The sequence below is a fragment of the Psammomys obesus genome, unplaced genomic scaffold (assembly GCF_907164565.1).
Source record: "Psammomys obesus unplaced genomic scaffold, mPsaObe1.curated_primary_1811, whole genome shotgun sequence".
Classification (NCBI taxonomy): Eukaryota; Metazoa; Chordata; class Mammalia; order Rodentia; family Muridae; genus Psammomys; species Psammomys obesus.
The window spans coordinates 11973874-11999722 of NW_026586550.1; the positions used below are offsets into that span (position 1 = coordinate 11973874).

A 25849-nucleotide genomic window follows, 5' to 3' on the forward strand; every position below is an offset into this window, starting at 1 on the left:
CCTTCCTTCCTTCCTTCCTTCCTTCCTTCCTTCCTTCCTTCCTTCCTCCCTCCCTCCCTCCCTCCCTCCCTCCCTCCCTCTCTCCCTCTCTCCCTTCTTTCCTTTCTTTTTTCTTTCTTTCTTTTTTTGAATCAAGCTTATGCCCTATGTGGTCTGAAGATACTACTTGATACAAGCTCGGAGACTTTTTGACCCTCTGAGGAAGATTGCTTTTTCTCAGTCAAGGAGTTGCGCTGCGTTTCTCTCTTCGGGGTAACAGGGATGGAAGTGGTGGGTCAGGCAATAAGACAGGCGCAGTAGCATGGAGAGAACTGTGTCTTGGAAGATGGCCCCCTTCTGCTTCTCTTTGTACGGTTGGATAAGCTTTTGTAAAACTCTGTCCTCAACTTTTTTCTTTTTCTTTCCAGATAGGGTTTCTTTGTGTAGTCCTGGCTGTCTTGAAACTTATTCCGTAAGTTCAGGCTGGCCTTGAACTCAGAGATAACACCTGCTTCTGCCTCCCAGGTGCTGGGATTAAAGGTGTGAGCCATCACCTCCTAGCATCAATTTATGATAAAGTCTCAAAAAAAAAAAAAAAAAAAGCAAGGTATCTATTAACGGTGGGGCAAGAAAAGACTTTAACCAATGGACAGTTATGAGATCAATCGTGGGACCTTGAGCAATCTCGAAAGGAAATCAGATATGTGGATCAAGGAAACTTCAGCTTTACTGTGCAGCTGTGTCAGCTGCTGGTCAAAGTGCCCTTCATGGTGAACTCTCCTTGGGACTGAGGAGAGGTTGCTCACACTGCTTCAAAAGCTAAGGCGCAGGGTTATTTGCCCACCTGCCCACTAGTGAAGGGTCCTCCAAAGACCACGACTCCACTTCCTTTTCATTGTGGCTTTGACCTCCATTATAATGGAGAATCCTGAGAAGAAATAGCCTTAAAAAGTGATCGGACCCACCATATTTTGGGAAGGAGACTCACCCTACTCTATGAGTATGGCACCCATTATGGGCAGGAATAGCCGCACACTAAATGCTAGATCACCAGACTCAAGATTGATAAAAGCTTACTGAATGCCGAACAAAAACTGACCGGTCAGGGACAGAATCTGGGCTCTGGCATCAGACTGTGATGGCGGTCTGTTTCTAAGGTAGGCTTTTTATACAAGAAACCATAACCAGGTAACAACAACCAGGTTATGTGGTGTAGGAAGGAGGAGGGGGGCACTATTACATCATTTTTACCAACATAATTGATTTTGTTCCAAGTGTATTGGATCTAGCATTTAAAGCTGATTGGCTATGATATAGGTTTGGGGACTTTCCACTTCCCCACAGTTCCCGGAGAAAGGAACATAGCAGGATATTGTGTTGTTAACTCTAATAGAACATGCATTTACCTTTAACTAAAGCAGAACATGCATTTATCATCTATTGTTTTATTCTAAGCAGCAAGTATTGAACTATTGCGTTGTATCCTTGTCTCAGACAAATAGGACTTGAGAACTTGAACTTAATTTCGCCATATGATCAAGATGGAGACTTGGAGGCAAAATGGCTTCTGACATGCTAAAGGTGATAGATAGCAGGTGTTAACAGAGGAGCTACAATTATGCTAAGACTTAAAGTAGGTCTCAACGGAGGGGCTTTAGAGTTTAAGCAGGTTAAACGCGTTACTGCATAAATACAAGAATTAAAAAAAAATTACAATGCAAAATCTACTGTGTTGCTCCCTTTCTCTTTGGAACAGCTCACTCCTTGGAATCTTTGCTTGCTTTGTTAAGTAAACTGCTTAAACTGTGTCTCATTGATTTTTTTTTTCTTTGAAAAGACAAGAGCTGAGAGACCCTCTCCCATCAAAAAAAGGTATGTCTCCTCAGTAGTTATCCAAGCCTCTCACTGACACCATTTATAAAAATTACTCTACGGCACTTACTGAACTCTTTATAGGTCGATTGAGAAACGAGTACTTATTCTCTGTGCATTAATCAAAGCCTTACATAAATACACTAAAATGGATTTTAGAATTAAGGCAAGTCAGCTGTGAGTTCTATATCTGGAGGGTATTCAGTTGGCATTGTCTTCACTCCTATAGAATTTGTGTTTGCCAGGTTTTAGTATGTTATCAACCCATGCTATATTAAAACAATATTATAAACATTTACACTGAGGCTATTAAAGTTCTGTGCATAACTACAGCCATCTACTCTACAGTGACTTTAGGCAGCAGCAGCCCTTGGAGAAATTTCACCTTGTGATTTCTGTTTCTGTAGGTTTGGGTTGTTTGTAACCAATGTCCTCTAGGTTTTATAAACAAGAAGACCTCTATTCTAATTTGCCTCTCTGTTGCTGTGATGAAACACTGACCAAACCCTGATTGGCGTGCAACATTTATTTGGCTTGCTTGCACAGTCTGTGATCTAGGGAGACCAAAGCAGGGACTCAAGGCAGGAGCTGAAGCAGAGAGCATGGAGGAACACTGTTACTGTTACTGGATTGCTCCCATGGCTTGTACAGCTTGGTTTCTTCTAGAACCCAGAACTACCTGCCCAGGAGTGACATAGCCCGTAGAGGCTTGGCCCTCCCCCATCAATTATAAATCAAGAAAATGTCACATAGACATGTCAGACCATTTTGATGGAGGCAGTGACTCCAAGTGACTCTAGCTTATGTCAAGTTGATAAAAATTGATCAGGAACAACTCTTTTATATATTGGCTGTTAGCTTTGAAGGCAAATTTTTAATTGGCTCAAGCATGAAATTCTAAGTATCTCCCCTATATATGGGTTAATAACATACTAAAACCTGGCAAACACAAATTCTATAGGAGTGAAGACAATGCCAACTGAATACCCTCCAGATACAGAACTCACTGCTGACCTGCCTTAATTCTAAACTCTATTTTAGTGTATTTATGTAAGGCCTTGATTAATGCACAGAGAATAAGTACTCGTTTCTCAATTGACCTATCAAGTATTCAATAAGTGCTGTGTAGTAATCCCTGTAAAGTGTGGTTCTATTAAAACTGTATTTGGGGAGTTGGTTCCAAGACATGTCATGTGCAACACAATCTATGAGAACTCAACTCACAGATTGGTATTGCATATAATATATGCACAACTTATGGTATACTTTAAATCATTTCTAGATTAGTAGTGATACCTCATGCAATTTAAATGGCATATGAATAGTTGTAATATGATTATATATTATACTATATATTATTATATTTGTAAGAAAGTAGTGGCAAGAAAAAAAACGTCTGTCCATATTTACTACAGATGAAAGTTTTCCCCCAAATGTTATTGATCTATGATTAAGAGAATCTATGGATGAAACACCCATAGATATGGAGGGCTTGCAGTATTTGTATAATGATTGTTGCTGGTTCTACTTTGTATGCCTTCATTTTTATATCATTTTAACTGATTTGCTGTATTTTAAAACTATTTGGTTTTAATTTTGTGTATGTGTGTTTGTATAGTTATGCTCACATGAGGGAAGGTGCCAGTGGAGGCCAGAAGAGAGCATCATATCCCCTGGAGTTGAAGAGATGGTGGTTGTGAGCCACGTGACATGGATCTGAGAACTGAATTTGGGTCCTCTGCAGGAGCAGTATATGTTCAAAGCTGTTAATCCATCTTGCTGCTAATTAATGTTTTGTGGATATTTATAAATCATGACAAATCTTCCTTCCTTCCTTCCTGTTGAAGAGAAGTTTATTTTGACTCCTGGTTCTGTTCTGAAGGAGAAGGCTGGCACTTGGCAATAGCTTTTCTGGGGTAGGTGTGTAATGTTTGTGTGTACATTCACATATGTGAATGTGGGCGTATGAGTGCACATGTGGAGGTCAGTGAACAATCTCGGGTGTTGGTCCTTGCCCTTCACCTTGTCTGAGACAGGGTCACTCTTGTTGACTGCTGAGTGCAGGAGGCTAGCTGGCCTGGGAGCTCCTGGCAATGTTCCTACTCTGCTCTGGTCTCCAAGTCATGGTGTCCTGGTGCCACTGAATCCAGCTTTTGTGTGGGTTCTGGAGATTCAGATTCAGGCTGTCAGCTTGCACAGCAAGTGCTTTGCTCGCTGAGATCTCTCCATGTGCTCCTGGTGATGGCTGTCTCGCCCACACCATTTATCTATCTATCTATCTATCTATCTATCTATCTATCTATCTATCTATCTATCTATCTATTCATTCATTCATTCACTTTGTATTCTGGCTGTGGTTCCCCCACCTGTTCCTTCCAGTCCCCCCCCCCCTTTCTCATCTCCTCCCATGCCCTCCCCTAGTCCACTGATAGGGGAGGACCTCCTCCCCTTCTATACCACTCTAGCCCATCAGGTCTCATCAGGGCTGACTGCATCATACTCCAACCAAGGATCATGCATAGAGAGGGCCTAGGCCCACAGAATCTTAAGGTGGTACACAAGGCAAGAGACAGGGAGACTGTCTGTATCATCCCTGGTCCCTCTGTTATGAAATCAGCAGCATTTGTTCATGAGGACTTCACTCTATAGCTTATTTAATACTAATTGCCTCCCAAAGGCCCATCTCTAAATGCCCATGTTAGATTAATTTTCCACCCTCTTAATACCTCACACTGAGGATTAAACTTTAACCCAGGAACCCCTTAGGGATACTCCCCAGCCATATCCAAACCGTAGAACAAGGTTTAGAGGGTTATAGGTGGGCACTGTGACTGTCATTAAGTAGAATTCATGGGGCTCATATTACTTTCTTGAAGCTGCTATAATAAGATACCACACACAGTGCCTTACCACAAGGAGTTTATTTATCATATTTCTGGAAGATGTGGAAATTCAGTATTGTTGTACCAAAATCAAGATATTGGCTGGGGTCTGTTCCTTCTAGGAGAGCATATGCCCCTTCAGGGGAGTCATTTCTCTGGATCTAATATTTAGTGCTCACTGGCATTTATTGGTTTGTGGCCATAGCATTTAGATCTTCAAGGCCTGCATCTTTAAATATTACTCTGTTCCATGCTCTTCTTACCTTTCCATCTGTGTGATAGATTTCCTACTGATCATAAAAGATATATATGATTATATTTATGACCCACCTGTCTAGTCCTAGATATTTTTTAATTTAATTATTTTTATTAATTACAGTTTATTCACTTTGTATCCCCCCCTGTACCTCCCTCCTTCCTCCCCTCCCAATCCCACCTTCCTTCTTCCCCACCCATGTCCCTCTCCCAGTCCACTGAAAAGGGAGGTCCTCCTCCCCTTCCCTCTGACCCTAGTCTATCAGGTCTCATCAGGAGTGGCTGCATTGTCTTCCTCAGTGGCCTGGTAAGGCTGCTTCCTCCTTAGGGGGAGGTGATCAAAGAGCAGGCCAATCAGTTCATGTCAGAGACAGTCCCTGTCCCCATTACTATGGAGGCCACTTGGACACTGAACTGCCATAGGCTACCTCTGTGCAGGGGTTCCAGGCCATCTCCATGAGTGGTCCTTGGCTAGAGTATTAGTTTCAGAAAAGGCCCCTGTGCCCAGACTTTTAGGATCTGTTGCTGTCCTTGTGGAGCTCCTGTCCTCTCCAGGTCTTACCATCTCCCACTTCTTTCATAAGATTCCCTGTACTCTGCCCAAACTTTGGCTATGAGTCTCAACACCTAGATAATATTTTTATCTCAAGACCCTTAATATAACTACACATTTGAAGACCCTATTCCAATACAGGGTAAAGCAAATAGAAATTATTTGACTTCTTTTCCCATTTGTGGACCTTTTGTTATTTTTTCTTGCCTTGTTTCTCTAGCTTAGAACTAGAACACTATATTAAATAAGAGTGAACAGAGTGGACACTTCTGTCTAGTTTCTGATTTTAGAGGGAATGTTTTAAGCCGTTCTTCCATTTAGCATAATGCTAGTATACATTTATCATGCATAATCTTTATTATGTTGAGGTATATTTTTCCTATTTCTATTTTTTGGGGGATTTTATCATCAAGAGATTTGACAAAGGCCTTTTCTGCATTTGTTATGATTGTATGATTTCTGACCTTGAACTTACGGAATTACAGATGTAAGCCACCATATCTCACTATAGGAGATTTATTTATAATATCCCAAACTAAGAAACAACTCAAATGCACATTGTGGTATCTCTATACAATGGAATACAATAAGTATTCCAAACTGGATGGTTTTCTGTCTACTTGACACAGGCTAGGGCATCAGAGGAGGGGGCCTCAGGTAAGAAAATGTTTCCATAATACAGGGCTGTAGTCAAGCCTGCAGAGCATTCTTAAAACCAGTGATTGATGAGAGATGGTCCAGCCCATTGTGTGTGGTGCACCTCTGGACAGGTGGGCCTGGGTTCTATAAGAAAGCAGGCTTGCCAAACCATGCAGAGCAAGCCTGTAAGCAGCACCCCTCCAAGGTCACTGCATCAGCTTCTACTTCCAGGTTCCTGCCCTGTTAAGTTCCTGTCCCAGCTTCCTTCAGTGATGGACTACAGCATGGAAATATAAACCAAATAAAACCTTTCTTCCCCGACTTGCTTTGGTGATGGTGTTTCATTGTAACAATAAAAACCTAACTAGGACAACATGTACGTCTGTCTGAGTCTCAGAAGCATTGCGATAAGTGACACGTCAGACCCCATAGGCTACATGCTGTATTAATTCATTTAGGTCACACTGTGGAGGTGTTTCCCTGGGATTGGAAAACTACAGGGACAGATGACCACAGAGGGGCGCTAGTGATGAGGAAGAGCGGTTGGCAACAGGGGTAGGAGGGAACCTTTCTGGGCGATAGAAGTGCTCTTCAATTATACTAGTGGTTACACAACTGTACTTGTTTGCTAACACTCATCAAACCGTATATGTAGAACGGCTGAATCTGGTGGAATGTAAATAACTCAGTAAACCGGTTTTAAAATGGAGGTGTTCTTTTTATAGCTTGTCAAATGAATGCTTCCTCTGCTTCTTCGTCTTTAAATTTTAGATTTTGCTGTGTAGATATGAATACAGAAGAGATGAAGCTCCATTCCTCCTACTTTCTCTCTCACACTCTATTCTCAAAGATGATGATCATTCTGAGGATGGTGTGCATTATTCTTGTGTGTGCATTTGTCCTTTTGGACATCTGTATGTGACACAAACAGGACACAAACAGCCATACCTTTCATTTAAAAAATACACAGTTGGGAATTTTCTGTATACATCTTTTGCATCTTGTTTTAAGCACTTGAAATCGTGTTTTTGAGAGTCATACATCTTAATATATACATATGTGATTAATCTATTTTAATTTATGTAGAGTATTCCACTATGTGAATATATTATGGTTATTTAACATTTTGCACCAAGGGAGTGCTTGCCGCTCGCTTTTTTCCCATTATCAGAAACATTCAAAGAACACCCTCCTGCAAGCTACCTTTTAGCACATACAAAAGCATCTTTTCAGGTGAGGCATCTGAAATGTCATCACTGTATTTACAGACTTTCAAAAGTCTGCCATGATTGCATTGATTATATCCCACTCTCAGCGTATCTAATATTTCATATTACCAGATTTCTTAAGCTTTGGGCAGCAATACCTAATGTGCATATTTTAGATTACAAGTGGTAAGAGTATATCTCGTGTGTGTGTGTGTGTGTGTGTGTGTGTGTGTGCGCACCACACATCGGTAGGGGTCAGATGTCAACCTTAGGTATCATTCCTCAGGTGCTGTACACTTTGCTTATTGTGACAGGGTGTCTCATTGGCTGGAATTCATCAATTAGGTGAGGCTGGGAGGCCTGTGAGCCCCAGAAATACACATGTATGGTGGTTTGAATAAAAATGGTTCCAAAAGGCTCATATATTTGAATGTTTAGTCATCAGGGATTGGCACTATTTGAGGGTTAGAGGATTAGGAGGTTGTGGTCTTGTTGGGGAAAGCATGTCACTGGGGGTGAGCTTTAAGGTTTGAGATACCCAATCCAGGCCCAGTCTCTCTCTCTCTCTGCCTACAGAACAGGATGGAGAACTCTCAGCTAATTATCCAGCACCATGTCTGCTTGCATGCTGCCATGCTTCTTGCCATGATGATAATGGACTAAACTTCTGAAACTGTAAGCAAACCCCCAATTAAATGCTTTCTTTTATAAGAGTTGCCTTGGTCATGGTGCCCCTTCACAGCAATAGAACAATGCATCTCTGCCTCCCCAGCACTGGGGATACAAGCTCACCACACCTGGCTTTTTACTCATGTTCTGGGGATAGGACTCAGGTCATCACACTTATTTAGTAAGCACTTTATTCTCTGAGCCATATCTTCATCTCCAAGACTATGTATCTCTAGTTTCATTGTTTCTCCTCCCCTTTCTTACCATTGTTCTTCCTTCCTCCATGTTATTCATTTTGGTAAATAACATCACTCTTATCTAGATGCTCACACCAGGAATTTATATGTTATCCTTGAACCTCCAGCTTCCTTCTCCCATATCCATCCTCCAAGGCTTTTATTTCTTGTCCACAGCATCATAATGACCTGCTAGCTAGTCTCCTCCATCTATTGACTCTCCTCATTACTTTGGATTAGAAAAGGAGTTGAATGCGTTAAGTGGGGCTTAATGGGACATCCTAGCAGGAACACGGACGACTGTGGTGCTGAGGGTGATTTAAACTGTAGAGGTTTAGCTCAGAGGTTTCAGAGGAGAAGAATATTAGTATGTGGCCAAGAGACTGTTCTTGTGATATTTTGGCAAAGAATGTGGCTGTTCTCTGCTCTTGTCCAAAAAGTCTGCCTGAGGCTAAATTGAAGAGTTATAGATTAAACAGCTTTGGCAGAGGACATTTCAAAACAGCCTAGTATTAGTGTTCACTTTTATGAAGATCTATAATGAGAAGGAACAAGCTGAGCAAGAAAAAATATACAAAATGTATAGTTCAAGGAGAAAAGGGCACAAGGAAGTGGAATGAAGCTAAATCCTGAACAGACCAAAGAAAAGTCTGATGTTAGATGGAATAAATAGAGTAGTGACCTCAGGGCAAGACTCCACGCAGCTAAGCCTCCAACTTATAAAAGGGAATTAAAGAACAGTTTAGGTCCAGGTGTGGTGATACACATGCCTTTGATCCTAGCACTCTGGAGACAGATGCAAGCAGATCTCTGAATCTGAGACCTATGTGGTCTACAGAATTCTACAGCCAAGCCTAGGCAGTGAAGGAAACCACTGCAAACAGAAAATTGGTGAAGATGTAGTTGAACATCGGGCCATGCTCCAGTCCCAGGAAGCAGCAGAACTTGGGAGCTTCAGCCACATGGTTCTAGCTTTAGAGTCAACCGTAGAAGAAGAAAGGGGTTATGGAATCTCCCCCCATGACTAAAGAAAACTGCCAAAGACAGGTATGTGTTAGAGTTGTCCCTGGAGGCCTAGAGAGCCCATATTGTGAAGCTGTGAAGGTGAAGCCTGGATTGCCTTGGAAACCCCAAGACGTTAGAGATAACAGAGTCATGGGATACTTGCCAAGAAGAGGTGCTAACAGAAGTGGAACCTGTGGCTCTCCCTCCTTCCTGGGGTCATTGGCCACCAGTCCTCAGGAACAAGGGAGCAGAAGCCACAAACTGGGAATTCAGTGGCCTGTGAGCACAAATGAAAATGACCTTCTGAGAGCAGTTTGGGGAAGCAGATAAATTTTATTTGGGGTGAGCAAGGGTTATATAGGACTTTGGAGGGGGGGTCCCCAGGATGGGTGAGTGTCATTGGCTGAAGGGTTGAGGTACTGAGATGCCTCATTTGCGTGGGGAGGCATCCCAGGAAGCCCAGATGCTTGCTGAACAGCCTCTTACCGGAAGAAGGGAGTTGGACCTGTAGTTTCCCTAAGGGCTATGTGACATTCCTCAGGTACAGGTTGTGAGGGTCCAGTATCTCCCAGGCAGAGAAGAGGAAGCCTCACCAGCAAAGGGAGTGTCCATTTTGCGGTGAGCTCAGGTGGACTGCAACCTTAGCAGCAGGGTTTCCCAGCAGAACCAGTCCCAGAGAAAGAGGTGTGCTGCAGACAACAAAGCTGAAAGGAACTGGGTATCTGAAGAGCACTTTGACATCAGACATGAAGATGTAGACTTCGGAGTTTGCCCAGCTGGTTTTCAGTCTTGCTTTGGTTCAGTATTTCTTCACTATGCTCCCTTTCGGAACAGTAATATATCCTGTGTCATTATATGTTGGAAATATGTGATCTGCTTTTTCATTTTCATTTTACAGGGGGTTACAGTTAAGAAATCGCATGCGTCATAGAAGAGATTTTGTACCTTTAAACAGTTTGAGACTGTGGGGACTTTTGAAGTTGGATTAAATGCATTTTGTATTATGTTATGGCTATAAGCCTGTGTGTGTGGGAGGGGCAGTCAAGGAGTGGAATGTGGTGGTTTGAATAAAAATGGCCCCCATAGGCCCAAAAGGAATGGCACTATTAGGACCTTGATGGAGTAGGTGTGGGTTGTTGGGGGAAGTGTGTCACTACGGGGGCAGGCTTTGAGGTCTCAGATGCTCAAGGTAGGCTAGTGGTTCAGTCTCTTCCTTGGATCTGGATGTAGAACTTCCAGCTCCTTCTCCAGCACCATGTCTACCTGCACACGGCCATGCTTCCTGCCATGATGATGATGGCTAAACCTGTGAGACTGTAAGCCAGCCCCAGTTAAATGTTTCCCATTATAAGAGTTGCTGTGCTCAGGGTGTCTCTCCACAGACTAAGACTAGAAACCCAAACTAAGACATTCCCTCAACCTTTTCTAACAGCCTTCCACTGCCCACACTTCAAAATCTCATCACTTCAGGTTTCTCTACAAGCTGCTTCTGTACTACACCCTTGTATTGTATTCCTAAGTTTATTCTAAGACCCCCCCCCCCCACTCACTTCTCTTTTCTTCTCTGGCTAATCTCCCTATATTCTCAGACAAAAGATGAAATAACATTTCCTTTGGGAAGACTTTTTTTTGGATGATCTTAAACAGTTCTCTGTTGTTCTCTGTTTGGCGGGGGCTTGGATTTTAGTGGGGACCCGGAACACAGCTTCCTGATGAAGAATGGGGGTTCCATTTCTCTCAGGAGAGGCTAGAGCATGTTAGGAAGAGGCCCTCATGCAGTAGGGTGGGGTGTGGAAAGAAATTTCCACAGAGTGTTACAGTTTAGCTTTTTTAGAATGAGCTCACCAGTGACAGTGGAAACTCAGGCATTCCAAAGCCTGTGGTGATACCAAAGTGTCACAGCTTTTGTTTAAGCTTCTGTGCTCAGCACAGCAGAGGTGCGGGCTGAAGCCTATGTCTGGTTGGCTTGTAGCTGAGACACAGGCCTAGTGAGGCCCAAGCCCAGTGGGCAGAGGGCAGGCCTGGTGTGATGAGGCCTCGTGGGGAATAAATGAATCTCAGGTGGCTATGGTGGAAGGCTGATGGTATCATGCAGCATGCAGCCAGCCAGCATGTTTGTTTGAAATCAGGGATTTATAAACCTTTGGGCAGTAGGAGAGATTTTGAGGGTGAATGTGTTTGATTCAATAGGGTCAGGGGTTTAGTGATACTTGATTTACATGTAGTGGTACAGTGCCTTCTTTTCCATGCACAGTCCTATCACAGGAAGAAGAACAGTACTTAACTATCCTATGGGTGGGAGAATCTCCAAGTACCATTGAAGGTCATTGCTGAAGACTAAGATCCTTAGCAGGGTGGGGGCATTTCTAAGAATTTCCACTTGCTTGCTGGACTGATTTTCTTATCAGAAAAGGGTCCGGCCTGTAATCTGCCCTGAGGGCTATGTGACCCTTCTTACAAAATCTGCGGTTGGGGTTACCCAGATGGGGGCAGGGGAGAACCCTGCTGAGAAAAGGGAGTCCAACATCATAGACCAAGTGCAAACAAATCCGGAGATGTCAGACTTCAGTCTAATGCAGCAAAGCTCCATAGTTCTTTGTTTCACCTCTCTCATATTGTCACCCATTTTCTGTTGCTGTAACTAAATATTTGAGACTGCATAATTTGTGGGAGAAAAAAAAAATTCTTGTTTGTTTTTTTTTTTTTTCGAGACAGGGTTTCTCTGTGTAGCCTTGGCTATTGTAGATTTGCTTTGTAGACCAGGCTGGCCTTGAACTCACAGAGATTCTACTGCTCTGCCTCCTTGAGAGGAGAAAGGCTTATTCAGCTCAAAGTTATGGAGGTTGGTCTGTGACATAACATAAAGGAAGAGTGGAAGTGGTCACATATGGAAAGGGCAAAACACAGAGGGCATCCTCATTTCATGTCTAAGTGTTTTCACTGTGGCTGATTGTGGCCCTGGGAGACCTGCGCACTCTCCCTAAAATGATTCAATTGCCTCTTAGCACCGCCATCACTTCTCTACATTGCTACACTGAGTGCCACATTTCAACGTGAGTTTGGGGGGAACAAGCCATATTTAAACTTAGCAGAAAACCAACATGGCACAATAAAGCCTGTAGGTTACAGAGTGAACATCAAAAGTACTTGGTTTAGAACTTGGCTTTGCCATGCTCACACTCAGCAAATTGCACGTCTCAGTTTCATTTTCTTTTCTTTAAAAATATTTTATTGATTCTTTGTGAATTTTATATCATGCACCCAATCCCAGTCATCTCTTCATCCTTTTGTATTCACTCTCTGTCCTTGCAACACCCTGCCCAATAAAATAAAAAAAATTAATCTTGCTGTAGAATCTGTAGTGTGTCCCACAGTATACCCTTTTGTCCACACATCTTTTTTTTACAATGTTAATTGCAATGAGTTATTGGTCTGGTCCGAGGCTTCTGGCTTCTGCTACACTATCTTAGATATCTTGTTGTTGCCCTTCGTCATGGAGATCCTGCAGCTTTGGTTCTGCAAGACCAGCCCCTTCACATGCCCTAGCAGTTTATAGATGGGGTAGATGTTGGGATAGACCAACTCAAAGCCCTGGGTCTGGGCCTAGGTGGTAGCTGAGCTGGTCAGCCTGCCACACACTACCAAAGTGAACTCTCCAGCACTGCCCTGGCTAGCTCACCTAATGCTGTGGTTGGCAAGGAGCAGGATCAGATCTCCTGCTCTCAGGGCTTTGGGGCTGGCTCATCCATGCCTTTACCACCAGGGCAAGCCCTACTGTGCTGCTCAGGTGAGGTACAGGGGCCAGTCTCCTGAGTGCTGCAGCTGCAGCACTCACTCAGCACCTCACTCAGGTGAGGAGCAGGAGCAGCTCTCCTGCCCTGGAGCCAGCTTACCCATGCCTTCAACACCAAGGCCAACTCTGCCACTCCTATGACCTGAGGGCCAGCTCTTTCACCTGCCACAGGCAGTGAGGAGCACGGAGATAGGAGGGGACCTCTTTCTTACCCATGCCACTGCATGGCAGATGAAGGGTGGGGCCAGCTCAGATATAACATGGCCTAAGGTGGCAGCCAAGACCAAGGATGTCTTCATGCCCTAAAGGAAAATGAGCCTCAGTAGTCAACACCAATCTCATCTGCCGTAGAATCATGCACCCAGACATGGCTCCTAGAAAGAGAAGCAGCCTGGGCCCTGTTGTTTTGTGTTCTGCATTCAGAAGGAACCTGGGCCTTGTTGGGTATTCTCCCAGGAAGCTCAGCCCCATAAAGCACAAAACTGGAAGTACATGCTCTGGGAAGAAAAGGGTGAAGTGCAGAGTCAAAGGAGCTCAGGGCTCCAGAATCCAAGCCATGTGGCAATAAGAGCCTGGCCTGATTTGGGCAAGTCAGTGGCTGCTTCATGAGCAGCCAGTAATAGAGATCCACTTGGAGCTCTGAAACTGAGAGAGGCAGAGACAGGAGCCTGATTTTGTCTGGAGGACAAAATGGCTGCTTTGGAAATGGCTGGCTGCTTGCTCCCCAAGACAGGCATTATGGTGGGCAGAGCGGTGCTAGTGTGGCAGTGATCCTCGCTGACATGCTGGTGAATGGCAGAAGCTTGAGGTGGCCAGCAGCATGTGGCTGATTGAATGGCAGCCTAGCCCTGGGGGTCCAGCAATGAATTCTCTAGGGAGGAGGGGAACCCTTCCTTCCCCAGAGTAAATGACAAGCCTCAGCTGGTTGTGGTGAAATAGATGATGCTGACCTGTTAATTTGGTGGGAAACAGGGACTTATAAACCTTGGGCAATGGGAAGGGTTTTGAGGATGAATGTGTTTGATATGATAGGGCCAGGGATAATTCATTTACTATAAGCAACCAAACAGTTCTATCATAAGAAGGGGAAAGCAGTCCTTCATTATCCCATGGGTGTGGGAAGAATTCCACTATGGTTAAAGGTCATTGGCTGAAATCCAAGATGCCAAGACATCTTATTAGCATAGGGTGGATGTTTTCCCAGGATTCCCCCAGGTTTCTTATCAGGAAAGGTTGGGCTTCTAACATCCCTGAGGGCTATGTGACACTCTCTTAGAGGATCCGGGGTTCCCCAGATCAGGCAGAGAGGGAACCTAGCTGAGAAAGGGAGTTATCTTGTACTGAGCTCAGAGGCTATCCAGAAATGCCAGACTTGGACTTTAACAGTAGGGTCTCACAGGGCCCGTATGATACCATGGCCTCAGGTGACAGCACAGGCCACTCAGCTCCCAATGCACCCCTTACCCACATGGCAGAGTGGCCCTCAGATATCGACATGGACTCAGGTGGCAGCCCAGAACACTGGACAGCCACATGGCCTTTGGTGGTAATTCAAGCCACAAGATACCAACACAAATCCCAGCTGGGGTAGAGCCAGGAAGCTAGACATGGCCCTGGGCAGCAGCCTGGGCCTGAACATCACCATGGCCTCGGGTGATTGTGCAAGCTCCCCATATCTCCTGTTCTTCACCTCTGCAGTTTCCAGTTCCACCTTTCTCCCGAGCATAGGAACACCTAGGCTTCACCTTCTCTCCCATCTCTCCACTGTAGACACCATCTTCCCGTTTCTCTATCACATATTCACCCACTCATCATAGTGGTGCCCACAGTGAGCACTTGGGTGTGGGTGCGTCATGTTCCCGAGGGCCCCCTCCCCCAGCCAGCCTGGCTGGGATAGGCCAGGTCTCATTCTTTTTTATATCTATAAAATGGTGATATTGATAGTACCTACTCATGAAAACTTCCAGAACAACACAAAACACCGAATAAAAGGTTCTTAGGACAGTGATGATATACATCTAAGTGCTCATGGAATGTTAACCATATAATTATTAAATTGTTCTTTTCTCCATGTTGGTATTGTTTTTATTACCTCCATATTATAATTGTTTATATCCTGTACTCTTCCTTCTTGCAGTATGTAGATCATGTACATTTTGTTTTTAATCATATTCTTTAAGATAGTTTGAGCCTGATCCAAAGTAAAAATCCAATCAGCATTTACAAATTAGTCTTACTGAAGAAGTCTTCTGCTTTAGCTACGCGTGTGTTTGTATGTATGTACGTGTATATATACACGCCTGTGTGTGGCCTCACATCGTGTGTATCGCTGTGGAGGTAAGAGGCTCAGGTTTGAGACTGCCTCTCACTGAACTGTGAGCTTACTGATTCAGCTGAGCTACTTGGCCAGGAAACTTCCAGGGATCTACTGGTCCCTTTCTTCCCAGGGCTGGGATTATGACTCGTACTGTGGTACCTGGATTTTTATGTGGGTTCTGGGAATTGAAACTCATTTCCTTATGATTGCATAGCAAGTACTTTACTGGCTCACAGGCCCATCTTGCTCTTTCAGATACCAGGAATGTGATGTTTTTTTATTTTATTTTTTTTTTTTATTGCTTGTCTTTAATCATGTCTCTTAACCAGGCTTCTAGGATGGTTGCCATATCATAGATTCTCTCCGGGCACTTGCTTCCTGGTGATATTTTCACCTTCCCAAGATTACACTACCTATATAATTAGCTCATCTCCTCTCTGTAACTGCTGGCTGTTTCTGCTCACTTTCAGAAGCTCCAGTCCTCATCTATATATCAACACCATTGTCATCACCTGTGTTGACACCTATTACATATTTCAATGTACCAGTTGAAGTGACTATATAATAAAAAACCCTTTTCTGTATTACATTGATTGTATTACCATTTAATTTTAGAATAAACTCAACCTGGAGGTGAAATTAAATTATTTTATGTTTTTCTCTACTTTCCCTGTGAAGATATTTGGGAGTTTTGCATTTACACTGAGGAATGTGATTGTACTGTATAATTTTGCTTTCTCTAAGTATAGCCACCAGGTTTTAGTGGGAAACTTATGATAACAAGAGAAAGCCTGGACCCTGCTTTTGATTTTCTGGAAGGTTGTGAAATTAGCATGAATACTTGTAAAGATATTTGGTAGAATTCACTGGTATTTGAATTTATCTGTAGTTAAGTTTCTTTTTGTACAAAAGGCCTTAAGTTACAAATTCTTTAGGATTATTATTATTCATATTGTTTTGCTAACTCTCACTGCCCATTTAAGAGAAATATTTCCAGAAATTGTTTTATTCAAGGAAATCATGAAATTTGCAGGTATATGGTGGGAACTGGAAAAGATCATCCTGAGTGAGGTATCCCAGAAGCAAAAAAGACACACAGGGTATATACTCACTCATAAGTGGATATTAGACATATAACATGGGATACACCTACTAAAATCTGTACACCTAAGGAAGCTAATCAAGAAGGAGGACTCTGGCTAAATGCTCAAACCCCATACAGAAAGGCAAAGAGGATGGACATCAGAAGAAGGAGAAAACAGGGAAAAGTACAGGAGCCTGCCACAGAGGGCCTCTGAAAGGCTCTGCCCTACAGGGTACAAAGCAGATGCTGAGACTTATGGCCAACCTTTGGGCAGAGTGCAGGGAATTTCATGAAAGAAGTAGGAAATATAAGACCTGGAGAGGACAGGAGCTCCACAAGGAGAGAACAGAACCAAAATATCTGGTCACAGGGGTCTTTTCTGAGACTGAAACTCCAACCAAGGACCATTGATGGAGATAAACTAGAACCCCAGCTCAGATGTAGCCCATGGCAGTTCAGTGTCTAAGTGGGTTCCATAGTAATGGGAACAGGGACTGTCTCTGACATGAACTCAGTGGCTGGCTCTTTGATCACCTCCCCCTGAAGGGGGAGCAGCCTTACCAGGCCACAGAGGAAGACAGTGCAGCCACTCCTGGTGAGACCTGATTAGACTAGGATCAGAAGGAAGGAGAGGAAGACCTCCCCTATCAGTGGACTTGGGGAGAGGCATTCATGGAGAAGGAGAAGAAAGGGTGGGGTTGGGAGGGGAGGAGAGAGGAGGCCACGGGGGGGGGATACAAAGTGAATAAAGTGTAATTAATAAAAATTAAAATAAAAAGTGGAAAAAAATAAAAAACTGGAACAAACAAACAAACAAACAAATTGTTTTATTATTATGTCAATTTTGGCAAAATATATATTTTCTAGAAAGTTGTTGATAGCACTAAAAATTTAATCTCTGTTTGTACAATATGCTATGGGTTATCAGTATTTGAGGAACCAACTTCTGACTGATATTGTTAACCTTAGTGGGCCCTGACTCTAGCACAACTCACTGTAAGATGGAAGTACAATTCAGACCACAAAACACAGCATGTAGATAGCACCATCTGCCAAAATAAAAACAAAGACTTAGTCCATCAAAATCCATAGTTCTGAGAAAGTCTCTAAATGTACTAACCTTCCTTTTTGGCTTCTGTAGTTCCATGTCTGGCTAATGACCTTGCTAACTGAGTTGTGTTAACCCAGGATATGGTCATTGTTCTTCAAATATCACTCTGAGAAAGGGCTTACACTGGATCTGGAACACTTGGTGTAGTGGCTGGCCAGCTGATAGAGCCTTTCTATTGGCTTACATCTGTGTCTCGTGGGCATTGCTGGTGGAAGCCCACAACAGTATAATCTCTAGAATATGCTTGCTTCCTGTTTCATATTTTAATTTATCTTTCTTGTCTTCTTTCTACTCTAGTTGGGTTAAGTTTATAGAGACTTAGCTCGCTGGTTTAGTTGCAAATAGATGTGATGATTCATCATCTTAAGTATTTAAGTGTGTTTGAAATTTTCTGTATAAAATTATGTTAAAAGCATTCCTGCGACCAGGTTTTTGTTTATAACACTCCTCTTACAACCCTTCTTTCCTCTCAAGTGTTATGATCCATGATCATTTCTTTAAATGCTCACACTAAGAAGTAGATCAGTGTGTTTTCTTCTCAGTGTGGATCCCGAGCAGCACCTCTTCCTCTTTCTCCTCCTCCTCTTCTTCATTACCATTGTTATTGGTGTACTGAAGATTGAATGCAAGGCCTCTCTCACATTAGGCAAGTGTTCTACTGTGGAGCTATTCTCCCACCCCAATGATATTAGTTTGAAATACATCCCCCGTCGCCCCAGCCTGTTGGGGACAGTGTAATGAGATGCTAACTAGAGCAAATTTTCATTGGTTCTTCAGTTAATGTGATGGTTAATCTCAATCGTCAACTTGGCTCGGTCTAGAATCATTTGGGAGACAGGCCTTTGGTCATGTCTATCCAGGCTTATCTTGATTAAGTTAATTGATAAGGGGGCTGGAGAGATGGCTTAGAGGATAAGAGCACTGGGTGCTCTTCCAAAGGCCCTGAATTCAATTCCCAGCAACCATATGGTGGCTCACAATCATTTATAATGAGATCTGGTGCCCTCTTCTGGCCTGCAGGCCTACATTCAGGAAGAACATTGTAGAGATAATAAATAAATAAAAACAGGTTAACTGATATGGGAAGATTCATCCACTGTGGATAGCAATCGTTTCCTGAAGTGGGATGTTGGGCATTAACTGCTCTTTTTTTCTCAGCTGTAGGTGGTAGAGTGTCTGATACAAATAACTTCATGGAAGAAAGGTTTATTTTGGCTCATGGTTTCAGAAGGTCCAGTCTCTAGTCACTTGGCCCTCACGTGCTCTGGCTGAACATTGTGGTAGCACCGAGTGTGTGACAGAACATGTTCTTCATCTCATACTATTGAGGAGGAAGGACTGGTGAGCAGCCCTAACTTCAACGCCACACTCCCACTGCCTTGCTTCCTCTAGTGAGGCCCACCTCCTATCGTTTCCAGAACATCCCCAAATAATTCCATCACTGGGGATTAAAAAAGTAATCTCGTGTGGAATATTTAATACCTAAAATAGAGGTAACCCTGAGTTTGACACAGCCTAAGGTATGGAATGGTCATTTGGAAGGATTCTTACTTTATGGCCGTGATGCTGTATGTTGATAACAGGCACAGTTTGGGGGCAGGCTTTCTCCTTTTCTCTCTGCAGCTTTTCATAGTTCTCACAGCCAGGGTGGGTTTGTTGGCCCTGGGAGAGGTACACTCTTTCTCTGCTCTTTATACAGTAGATGGCAGTTACAGAGGGGCAGCCTAATGGAACAAAATAAAAACGTTTAGAGTCAAAACAAGGTATTTATCTCTCCTACCCAAACTTTTTTTTTAAAGCAGTTTTCCTCATTAATAAAATAGTTTGGTCATGGCTGCCTAAGAAGGCTATGAGGAGGAACAGCAGATGAGGGTTCTTTGGTCTGTGTTTGCTTTCTGTGTTGGCGTTTCTTTCAGTTTTAGGTTGAATTTGTCCTCCTAGAAGTTACTTGAACCTCTGCATCTCTGGACTCATTAATATTAAGCTGTCTGCTTTTAAAATGTTCTTCATACATTTTAATGTCTTAAACCAAAAGTTCTCCCAAAGTTCCAGTTTCTCCATGGTTCTGCTCTGGGTGGCAAAGAGTTCTTGTCCTTGGGTACACATTGGAATGTTAGAAAGTCATATTTCATGGGAGCATCATGCCTTTGAACTTTCTACTGACATCATTAGCATTCCGAGGAGCTCACATTGATATTTCTATATTAACCCATTTTGAGCTCTTAATCGAGTCATAATAATTTGAAGAGGATAGATTCCTTCCCAATAGCACTGAGGGGAATCCTAAAGATGAGAGAAAGAGGGTTGAAGAAGAGTTTGGAAGCCCCGGAGGAAACATTAATTTGCTTCACAAATTTGCCTGCAGTTTGCTTTTGCAGTGACTAGACTGACTGCACGTCATTACAGCTTTCTAGTGTTTCTTTAGCCTCTGTGGCTATACCTTATCACCTTTAACACATCGCAGCGTCCTCTGAATGGAATCTGAATAAATAGATACATGGTTGTTAATAAGAATAGCATCATTATACTTAGCCCACAGCTCAGGGAGTAAGGAGAGCGTTATAATTAAGTACGAGTGCCAGATGGCGAGGGTTGGAGCCTGGCTTCACTATTCACCTCCCATGAGACTTTGAGAAATCTTTTATATTTTTAAGCTTTATTTTCTTTATGTGTGAAATGGCAGTAATAGTAGGACCTACGTCATAGGGGGGTTTGATGATTAAATATAATAAATGCTCTTTAAAATTATTTGTAAATTTTATTTATTCTTTAGGAACTTCATGTTTGAATACAATGTGTTTAGAACATATCCACTCCCCACTCTCTAGTTCCTCCTGGGTCACGTAGCATACCTCCTTCCCAACTCCTCCTCCTTTTCTTCTTGTCCCACTGGGTCTAATTATTGCTGTCACTGTGCACACGAGTGTAGGTACCTTCCACTAGGGAAATCGACCATGGCCAACTCTTGAAGTAAAGAGACTCTCCCTACTCCAGCAGCCCATCAGCTGCCAAAAGCCTTTCGGCCATGGCCAGGGCCTCCGAGCCCTTCCCTTTTCATCTTGTGGTGCTGATTGGCTTGATCCTGCGGAGTGAATGTTTCTGGGCTCACTTCGGTCATGTCATGTTTTGCTGCAAGGTGGGCACCTGATGTTGTGCTGTAGGTTGGCTTGTGAGAGGGCACATGGTGTTTTGCTCTCTCTTTCAAAAGGCGTGACTTTGGTCAGCTGAGAACATCTGTGGGTGACCTCTGAGGAGAGGACTATAAAGAGGCCCATGTGCAGTGAGACATTGCTTTTTGGATCGACATTGCTGTGCTGATCTTTGTGCTTGGACACTTGACTTCCCAGAGAGAAATGTTCCAGAGAGCTTCTCTGGACAATCCAACTGAGTCTTGCGGCTTTCTCTGACTTTGTGTTGCTGCTTTGTGAGGTCTTTGGCCTGGACTGCTGGTGTCCTGACCACTGAGTCTGATAATCCCTTAATGACCCATCAACCTTAATCAGCAGGAAGAAGATGAAAGGGGACTATAGCCCTTTTCACTACTGATCTCCTACCTAAGGTTCTGGGAGGTGGGGGGAGGGGTGGTTGGAAGGGAGGTAAAGGTGCTTAAGAACCCTAAATAAAGTCGGCTTGGTGAAAAATCTAAGCCAGCAATTCTGTGCAGGTCTGTGCTGGCCATCACAGTGCTGTGAGTCCCTGAGTGCGATGGCCCTGTCATTCCCCGAACATCTTCTTTTGCAGCAGAGTCTCCCACTCATGGCTTTTACTGGTACTCACTCTTCTGTGATGTTCCCTGAGCACTGGTGGGGAGGGGGTGTGATCTGGGTCAGAACACTCCACAGTTGCTTACACTTCAAACTGCTGAGTCTCTCTGTAACTGCCATCCACTGGATAAAGAAGGGGTGAGGTTTGCAGCAAAAGCACAGTAGCTATTTACAACAAAATGATGGGATGGGTGACTACTTTCTCTATCTTTTCACCTGTCCTTATTTGTAATCTTCACTCTGAACAACAAATATATAAAGCAAATGGCATCTGCGTACAGTTATGTGTGTGTGCAGCCCCAGTCTCTAGATTCAAGAGTTAAGAGAGAAGCTTGGGTAACATAGTGAGATACTTCCCATCCTTGCAAAAAAGAGGTAAAAGAACAGGTTTGGACTCTGGAAGCAGATTCTCTGTGTTCAGACCTTCAATTTAATAATGTTTGCCCACTTTGTGACCTTTGGCAAGTCACTTAATTTCAGTTTCTTTAGGAAGAATAATAGTAGAACCTACCTCAGAGAGTTAGTGGCAGAAATGATGGTAAAGAATTTAGTTACAGCATCAACACACATACATATATATTAAATATATATATTTATATACATCTATCTATCCATCTATCTATCTATCTATCTATCTATCTATCTATCTATCTATCTATCTATCTATCTATCTATCTTCTATATATTCCAGAAGCACATGTCCTCATTATGTAACTATATATGGTAGATGACTGACATTTTGAGTTGGATAACTATGGATTAATGATGTGGCAATAAAATAAGATTTGGGCTGGGGAACTGGCTCAGCTGGTGGAGTACTTACTATGGAAGCATGAAGATCTGAGTTTATATTCCTAGTACCCATGTAAAAAGCCATGTATGAGCTTTTTCTTTCTGGGGTGTCCGCTGAGGAGGAAGGTCAGCTGGGTGCTTTCTCTGCCTCTCTGGGCTAGCAAGTTTTCACCAATAGCATCAGGCTTCTGAGTCTTTATTGATACAATTGTATGACTGAGATTTTGTTTTTAAAAACATTTCTGTACTCCAATTTGGCAAGAGAGGTAAGAGAGTTAAAAGGGTAGAGATCAGATTTGGGAAGAGCGAGGCTGAGAGGCCAGAAGGTCTGCAGGGAAAAAAGAAATTGAGGGTGAGGGTATCTCTGTGACAAGCTGGAGACCTAAGTCAGGGTAGGCTCCTGGGAGGATATGAGGGGGATTCAAGCAGAGACTAATAGTAGCAGAGGCCATAGACACTGAAGAGGACACCCTCTAACTAGACAAGTCTCCTAGTAGAAGGAGGGAACACCAAACCAACCCACCCACAAAAACTTTGACCCCAAATTTACCCTGCCTACAAGATGTGCAGGGATAAAGACAGAGCAGAAATTGAGGGAATTCCCAGCCAATGCCTGGCTCAATCAAAGACCCACCTCACTGGAGAGTGCCAACCCCTGAGACTACGAATGATAATTTGCTAAGCTTGCAGACAGGAGCCTGTCAGAGTTGTCCTCTGAGAGGCTGTTCCCAGCACTGCCTCAAAACAGATTCTGAGACTCACAGCCAAATGTTGGGCAATGCATAGGCAGTCTTGTGAAAAAGTGGGAGGAAAGAGAAAAGGACCTGGAGGTAACAGGAGCTTCACAAAAGACCAACAGAGCCAACAAACCAGGGTTCAGAGGGGCTTGCTGAAACTGAAGCATCAACCAAGGACTATGCACAAACTGGACCTAGGTCGCCTACAAAGATATAGCAGATGGGCAGCTTAGGCTTCATGTGGGTCCTCTAGTAAGGGAAGTGGGGACAGCATTGGACACAGACTCACTTGCCAGCTTTCTGATCACTTTCCCCTGGCGGGACTGCCTTGCCAGGTCATAGGGGAAGAGGACATGCTCAGTCCTGATACAACTTGATGAGATGGGATGGATGGGAAAGGGAGCTTTCCTTTTCTGAGGAAAAGGGGAGGGGAGGAGGAAGGAAAGATGGGGCTGAGAGGGGAGGAGGGAAGGGCCTACAACAAGGATGTAACATGAATAATAATAATAATAATAATAATAATAATAATAATAATAATAAAGCCAGTTATGATGGTGCATACCCATAATCCCAGCACTGAGGATACAAAGACAAGAGGATCCCCGTGACTTGCTGGCTAACCAGTCTAGCCAATCAGTCAGAGACCCCATCTCAAAAATAAGGAGAGCAGTATGAACGTTGGTCTATGGCCTTCATGCACCCATCAACACTCCCTAGGAACACATGCCCACGCACAGATTTGAAATTTCAGAGCATGAAAACTGACTATCTGCAGTTATATTAATAACGACCATTCATTCAGTGCCTATTATAGGCTAGTTACTTAAAGTGACCCATATCTTTGTGGGTGGAGCTATTTCCACTTGATTTATAGGTCAGAAAAAGGAGGTTCAGAGAGTCTAGGTAACTTATTGTCATAGAACATAAAGAGTGTTTATAATATGGGTGCGATTTCATGGCCTCTGCCTGCCCTGTGGCCTGTTTTAGATAGGCAAGATGGTGCCGTACACATCCTAGGCTGGAGGCTCCGCACACTTGCCTGGTCATTGGCCTGTCTGAGATATAGATAGACTCGTGGTCTCTCTCTCTGACTTATTATTTTTATTTTATGTATATAAGTTCTATATATTTTGCCTGCATCGATGTGTGTGTACTGCATGCAAACCTTGTGCCTGAAGAGACAAGAAAATGGCCCCAGATACTCTGGAACTGAAGTTAAAGATGGTTGAAAGCCATCATGTGGGTGCTGGGAACCTAACCTAGATCATCTGTAGGAATAGCAAGTACTTTTATCCATTGAGCCCTATCTCCAGTCTCTGGGATAGATCTTGTCTTGTTACCTTTTTATTGTTGTGATCTGACACCATGACCAAGTTAGTTTATAGAAGTAAGATTTTGGGGGGGGGGTTATAGTTCAGAGGATGCATCCATGGCCATTGTTGGTGGGAGCATGGCAGCTGGCAGGCAGGCGTGGTGCTGGATAAGAGCTCACATCTAGAGATATAACCATGAGGCAGAAAGATGCAGGGGTGGGGAGCAGAGAGGGAGGGAAGTAGAGAGGGAGAAAAAGAGAGAAGAGAGCTGATTGGAAATGGTATGGGCTTTTAGAACCTCAAAGCCCACTCCCAGTGACATACCTTCGCTAACAAGGACGCACCTCCTAATATTTTAGAAACAGTTACATCAATTAAGTACCAAATATTTCAAACATATGAGTCTATGGGGACCATTTTCATTGGAAATACCACAACTCTCTTTGGAAAACATTTATTCACTTGGTTAAGAGAAAGATACTGAGGGCAGAGTGTCAATCTTCTACATGGCTTACTTCTAGTCAAGAATTCACAGTATCTTAAGTCTTTTAAGTAAAATCTGTATCATCATCTACTCCAAGATGTATTTGAGAGCTCACACCCAAAGCAGACATCTGACAAATGCAGGCACTCTTGTATTTGTTACCCAGAAATGAGCACACTGGATACATTACAGGCTCAATGGAAAATGAGGTCATTATTTTAGACATAGAATACTAAGTTAAATCTGATGGTTAAATCTGAATGTAGAAAGGCAACAGACATTAAGCGTGGAAATTATTTTGAGAGGGACCACAGAAGCAGCTGCATGTTGTTGCTTGTTTCCCAGGACGTTTGCCTTCGCCACGGCCCTGGGACCTTCCCCTCATTCTCTGACGGGGAAGTTTGATACTGCAGTGACATGTGTTTAGGATCCAGCTCTCAAATATCGGAACCCAGGTTTGTGGGCTGTTTCAGTTTTCTTTTCTTCTTTTCCTTTTTGTCTGTGTTGAGATTGAACCCAGTAGCTCAGACATGCTGGGCAAGTGCTCAGCTCTGAGGCACACCACCAGCCTCCATTTGGTGTTAACTGTCAGTAGGCAACAGTCCCTGTTCTGTCCACCCATTATGTATATTTTCGGGTTGGTATACCTGGAATTCATTTGATTTTTATTATTTTGTTAATTTTTCTGGGTTTCTGTCAAAGAATCGTTTTTTTTAATTTTTCTGGGTTTCTGTCAAAGAATCGTTTTTCTACAACAATGTCAGTCAGTGAGGACTCTGGCTTGGGTGGGGGCCCCTTTCTTTCTCCAGAGGCAGCACAGGTGACCAAGGGCTGGCAGTCAGGAGCAGACAGGTTACAGGAGTTGAGCCACTATGGAGACGGCATTGAGGGAGGCCTTTTTTTCTTTTGGAACACCTGCTAGAGCTGCTGGTAGATAATGGAATGAAGACAATGGAGAAGAGAAACAGAACGAACTGCCCCATGACATCATCTGGGTTCCTGGATCAAATCAGTTTTGAGACTCTTCCTGGGATTTCCCTTCCTTCTCATCCCCTTTCTTTCCCTCTCCATTTCCCTTTCCTCCCTTCTCTTCTTTCCCTCCCTTCTCTTCTCATGAGCTGCTTCCCTCTGCATGCTGAAACGTTGGCTGGCTTGG

At 43.4% G+C, this 25849-nt stretch overlaps 1 long non-coding RNA gene across 1 annotated transcript; it reads left to right on the top strand.

Annotated features, from left to right (window-relative positions):
* Positions 1-138: 138 nt before the first annotated feature.
* LOC129672611 (uncharacterized) lies at positions 139-3672 on the top strand. Its single transcript, XR_008719519.1, has 3 exons — positions 139-348; positions 1817-1851; positions 3470-3672. It is a non-coding gene; the product is annotated as an uncharacterized LOC129672611 (long non-coding RNA).
* Positions 3673-25849: the final 22177 nt, after the last annotated feature.